Genomic DNA, 6,000 nt, shown 5'->3' on the forward strand with positions numbered 1-6,000 from the left:
TGTAGTTTATTGGTTTGAAGCAGACAGTTCCTCACCTGTGTCTCAATCTCTCATTAAACAAAATCAGGACAAAATACTCTCTTAAAGCCATAGTATCATCACATCTATGACCAAACAAATTTTGTATCCAAATTCCCAATTCACCCTGTGACTTAATCTACTGGACTAGCCTACCATGAGGGGCCTTGTCAAATGCTTTTGTAAATCCATGTAAACAACATCCACTGCCCCACCCTCAATCATTTTCATCACTTCTTCAAAAACCTCAATTAAATTTGTGAGCCAAGACCTTCCCTGCATAAAGCCACATTGACTCCTCCCAACAATCCATTCTTTTTCAAATGCGAGTAAATCCTGCTCCTAACAATCTTCTGTAATAATTTCCCTACTACTAGTAGAAAGCTCACTGGCCTATAATTTCCTTGATTATCCTGTTGCCCTTCTTAAACAAAGGAAAAATATTGCTATTCTCCAAAGTTCTGGGACATCACTTGTGGCTAAAGAGGAAACAAAGACCAGTGTCAAGGCCAGAGCAATCTCTTTCCTTGCGTCCTTCAGTGTCCTGGGATAGATCCCAGGATGGCACGGCGGCACGATGGCACAGTGGTAAGCACTGCTGCCTCATGGCGCCAGAGACCCGGGTCAGTTCCTGCCTCAGGCACCTGTCTGTGTGGAGTTTGCACATTGTCCCTGTGTCTGCGTGGGTTTCCTCCGGGTGCTCCGGATTCCTCCCACAGTTCAAAGATGTGCAGGTTAGGTGAATTGGCCACGCTAAATTGCCTATAGTGTTAGGTGAAAGGGTAAGTGTAGAGGAATGGGTCTGGGTGGGTTGCTCTTCGGAGGGTCGGTGTGGACTTGTTGGGCCAAAGGACCTGTTTCCACACTCTAGGGAATCTAATCTAATCTAATCCCATCAGGTCCTGGGGACTTATCCACCTCAATGTTCATCAACACCCCTCATTCTCAATATCAACATGCCCTAGAATATCAATATACCCCTCCCTAATCTCACCATTATCCAGTCCTTCTCCTTGGTGAATACTGATGTGAAGTGGTCATTAAGGTCTTTACCCACTTTCTCTGGCTCCACACATAAGTTCCCTTCTTTATTCTTGAGTTGACCTATCCTGTCCCTAGCCAGCTTCTTGCAACTCATGTACATATAAGATGTTTTTGGATTCTCCTTAATCGCGCTTGCCAAGAATATGTCATGACCCCTTTTAGACCTCCTCATTCCTGCTTTTTTTCTGCACCCTTTCTATTCCTCAAGGGCCTTGTCTACTTTCAGTTTTCTAAACCTTACATATGCTTTCTTTGTCTTTCTGATTAAACTTTCAACATCACTTGTCACCCAGGGTTCTCAAATGTCACCAATCCTTATCTTTCATCCTCACAGGAATACATTGGTCCTGAGCTTTGGCCAACTGACCTTGAAAATATTCCCTCATGTCAAATGTTGATTTATCCTCAAACACATCCAAAGATGTGCAGGTTAGGCGAATTGGCCATGCTAAATTGCCCATATTCAGGGGTAGATATAGGGTAGGGGAATGGGTCTGGGTGAGTTACTCTTCAGAAGGTCAGTGTGGACTTGTTGGGCCAAAGGGCCTGTTTCCTTACTATAGGAAATCTAACTTAATCTAAATCTAATCAGATGCTCCCAATCTAACTTATCCAACTCCTGCCTAGTACTATCATGACTGGCCTTCAACCAATTTAGCATTATCACTCAACAACCAGTCTTATCCTTATCTAAACTATCTTAAATCTTATGGAATTATGATCACTGTCCCCAAAATGCTCTCCCTTTGAAACCTCGATAACCTGGCCTAGCTCATTCCCCACTGCAAGCTCTGGTATGACACCTTCCCTTTTTTGGACTATCCGCATATTGTTTCAAGAAATAGATGTACTTCACAAATTCTCTACCACCCAAACCCCTGGCTCCAAGGGAATCCCAATCAATATTGGGGAAGCTGAAATCACCCATGACAAAAACCTTGTTATTTTTACATCTTTTCTTTATCTGCTTGCATACCTGTTCCTCTATCTCCTGCTGACTATTGGGAGGCCTATAGTCTCACCCCATCATGATATCTTTTCCCATTGTGCCCTGATAGTTTGTCTGGAGCTTCTCCTGTCAAAGAGACATCTCTCCTTAACCAAGAGGTTCAATACAACATTGGAACATCTTCTAGTCCTTGCTTTGCCATATTATGTGATCACTGCATGTTCTTTTAGCTCAAAGATACTTCCTAAACTGCTTCAGTCAAAATGCACATCCTCAGATTTCTTTAAGTCATTTTTCAGGCCTCCAGCTCAGGCAGGTAGCTACTTAGTACCATGTTCCAAACTGCTTGCCTTTGGAACTCACTTCAATGATCAGACAGCATTTTACCTGTACTGAAGGCAACAGACATGATTTAATCACACAAAGAGATCATCATGCCAATTTTCATATTTTATCAAATATTGGAACCAATATATTTCAGTTTATGGATATTTGAGCATGCCCTGGTGCTCCCTTAAAACTGACAGAAAATATTCAACACAATACTGGTTGATGTGCCACAGTGTTGCTTGTAAACAAGAATAAAGTTAGCACAGTAAAACAAGTAACAATGCAAAGAACTATGCTGTGCAGTAATGAACATGTTTCCAAGCAATTACTGGAGATCAACTGCAAATTTGAGCTTGTAGATAGAGATCATGATGTGCTGGGAAGAAGATCTTATTAGTAAGATGAGGCAGCAGAAGATTATTCAACATGCCTAGAAAATGAGTAGGCCAAAGAGGGTGACTGCTGTGTCCTTGTTGAGGCAGAGATGAGGAAAAGTGAGTAATTATGATGAAGAGAGGTAGGAGTGGACTTGGGACCTGCTGAAGGAAAGGGAAAAGCAGTGACAGTTCGGATCAGATGGAGGAGACAGGAAAGGTAAAGAGCACAATTTGGCTAAGACACACGAAGAAGGAAGGAATTACATTTATAGAGTACTTGCCTGCAAATTGGGGGTGGAGGGTGTGCCTCAGATTGGAGAGGGTGGGAAGGCAGATGTCCAACAGAAGAGGCAGGGTGCAATCTAGTGAGGAAATAGGGCAGCAGCCAAAAAATGGGGGAGAAGACTGAAGCTCGAGGTGAGGAAAGACTAAAACAGAAGAGTATGTGCGAGGGAAAACAGAGACTGGGAAAGAGAAAATTACTGCAGATGCTGGAATGTGAACTGAAAACAAAAAATGCTAAAGATCACAATGGGGCAGCATTCATGAAGAGAAATTAAGCCAACCCTTCAAGTCTAGAAGTGGAGTGGGCTGGATGGGTAGCCAGGAAAAGAGAAGACAAAATGGATGTTGGAAAAAGCAAAAAAGGGAGACAGAGAAGTTGCTAGGTGACTAGAGTGGTCCTGTTGAAAGAACAGTAGGAAAGCAGGGGGAACAGAGTGGGAGAAAAAAGGAAGGGGAGCATAATAGTCAGCAAAAGGGAGGTTCAGAAAGGCAGGTGAAAAATCTACAAAAGGGCAACACCGACATAATCTCTATTGTTTCCAGGTTCTCTCATTTAATGTTTGTATTTTAAGCTTGGCTTCTATCTGTGTCTGCATTCCATTTATCCAATCTGTTTCAAAATACTTCATAATACCGTTCAAAAGAAACCTTTTATGTGGCAAGGTGAATCAAGATAAGACTGTGACTGCACTTATTTCCTTTTTTGGACAATATTTAGAAGTGTGTAAAGTGCAAAATGGCTGAACCTGTCACATAACAATATCTCAGCAAGTGCATTTTAATTCTTTGTGTGTTGAGTTCCCCCCATACCAGATATTCGATGGTTAAAAACAATTCTTAATCCTTCAAAATAGTTTAAAAGGAAACAAAGTTCATTTTAGCCAAATTAGATTTTACACCTAATTTGTTAATTTTTAAGCAATTTGCTCAATAGGTTTTAATAACTAAGTTGTTGGCAGAACGATAGACAAGTTGCTTCAATCTAATTAGATGTGTTTTGTTGCTAAACACCATTAGATTCCAAAAATGATAACTATAATTCCTAACAAAAAAAGCATACAAATGCCAAAGTAAAAATATGTAAATCCAATCCTTAGACTAATATCAAGACTCCTGTCCTACAATGCTCTTGCATAATGTATTCTAAGACTTTGGGATTGATGGTTACTTGGTCTATTTAGTTCAGTACACTCCCATAGTTTCATTTGTGGATTATACAATTGTCCTCACATACCTGACGTCCAACACTACCCTGGACGCTGAAAAGCAAATAATTCGTTTACTGACTGGCACATCACTTGTTGCAGTGTTCGAAGAAATGCAGCACTTTATGGTTAAGCACGTTTTTTCCCCCTTCTCTCTCTGCCTTTTGATTTCGATTGTCTTATTAGCTTTCTCACACTACACCTAATGAGCCATCGCACCTTTCTTGGATTGTAAAAATGCCTGAAGTGAAATCATGACAGGAAATCTAATTACCAATGTACCACAGCAAAACACAGCATGGAAATTATCAGACAAAAGGACGCTCCAGTTTGATACACTTTTCTTTAAAGAGAAAACGCCACCGATATGCGCCTAACATGCTAATTTCTCTTCTCAGTTTCCTGTCTTCAGAAGCAGCGGTCGGTTCTCACCTAATGACACTCTGGATCGTTTCCCATATATCATAAAGAGAATAAAATGAATATTAACCCAACCTATAAAATTAAGCAGCAATTTTTCTTCAGTGATGCAATTTGGATACGCTATATTAGATGGAGAACAGCCAAAATAATACAACTATACACAATTCTGGTCGGGAGTAGGAAAGGACAAAAATCCATCCTGTGCTATGGCACAATAAAACTGGTCCTTATGTTTAAACATGCTATCAGAATAGAAATCCGTTTCGACAAAGGCAAGAAATCCCATTCAATAACCAACTACTTTGATTTTGCAATCATGCTACCAACTCAGCCTCAGATGATAAGATTAAAGGGACTCCAATCACAGAGGAGTAAATAGTCTTGCACTCATTATTGGAAAGGGGCTGCAGAGAACGAGAAGGGCTCGGTTTGATTTTAATTGATGTACTGGTGTCTATGGAGTCTGCAAAATGCAAAACACTCAGACCCACATCCTAAATCTGCAACCTCCTGCACAATGATGGCTGCTTTTAAACCACTCACCTGGTTCCTTCACTCTTTTCCTGTACGGTGTATTGTGGATGCGCAAGGATTTGACTCACCGATGAGGACCAAGAACACAAAAGAGGGGGAGATAATATCGGACATGGTCTGGGGGAAGAGTGGGTGGGCTTTACATCTCTCCACGCGGTAAAGCAATGATGTAAGACCTTCTAGGATTGGGGTTTTTTTTTGTCTACTCGCCAACCTCTTAAAGATTGGGCTTCCCCGCTCCGAGACATGACGGAGAAAATTCCATCAGTGCACGGCAGGACAACGAAGGACAGACAGACAGACACACACAGACACACACACACAGACAACGCAAGGAGGATACCTCCACATACCTCAGAGAAGCTGCTGGAGCCAGTAACCAGGCTGTGAGACAACGCTGACCTTTCAGACGAATTCCCGTTTTAAAATTTAAAACACACGCGCGCCAAATCAGTTCCAGCTCCCTTCATCACATCAGTCTCTTTCTGTGCCAAGAGATTGCCATCCCTCTTGCCTCCCGTCAAAACAGCGCTGTCAGATTACAGCGAATCCCCCGCCTTCTGGAGCCCAGACCCTGCTGAAAGATGACGCATTTTCCCTCTGCAAACTAAAGGAAATCGAGAAAAAATTGCATCTAAAAAAATTGTCGCAGCCCTTTTCTCGTTTCAGCGGAAGCAATGAAAAACTCCAACATTCATCTTCCCAAACGCCAAAGCACCGCCCCTCACCTTAGACACACCGCCAAACCCCAAACAGCAAAACACCCCGGAATGCCTGGTCTCGATTGGGAAAGATCATCACTGACAAGGCGGCTGCTGCTGGACTGACCATGCTC

At 42.0% G+C, this 6,000-nt stretch overlaps 1 protein-coding gene across 3 annotated transcripts in view; it reads right to left on the reverse strand.

The window, feature by feature from the left end:
- The window catches only part of nrxn1a (neurexin 1a), a 1,876,207-nt gene extending 1,870,440 nt beyond the window's left edge, over nt 1-5,767 (reverse strand). For 2 of the 3 annotated variants that reach the window (XM_087991361.1, XM_087991355.1), the window contains exon 1: nt 5,519-5,767. The gene's annotated coding sequence lies outside the window, so the exon portion shown is untranslated. Of the gene's footprint in view, nt 1-5,174; nt 5,316-5,518 lie in introns of those variants that run through there. The other variant, XM_087991356.1, reaches the window with a different exon arrangement.
- Between the last annotated feature and the right edge of the window lie 233 nt (nt 5,768-6,000).

Source organism: Chiloscyllium plagiosum, unplaced genomic scaffold (genome assembly GCF_037043375.1).
Source record: "Chiloscyllium plagiosum isolate Xiang-an unplaced genomic scaffold, Cpla_swu_hap1 HiC_scaffold_10, whole genome shotgun sequence".
NCBI classification, from domain to species: domain Eukaryota; kingdom Metazoa; phylum Chordata; class Chondrichthyes; order Orectolobiformes; family Hemiscylliidae; genus Chiloscyllium; species Chiloscyllium plagiosum.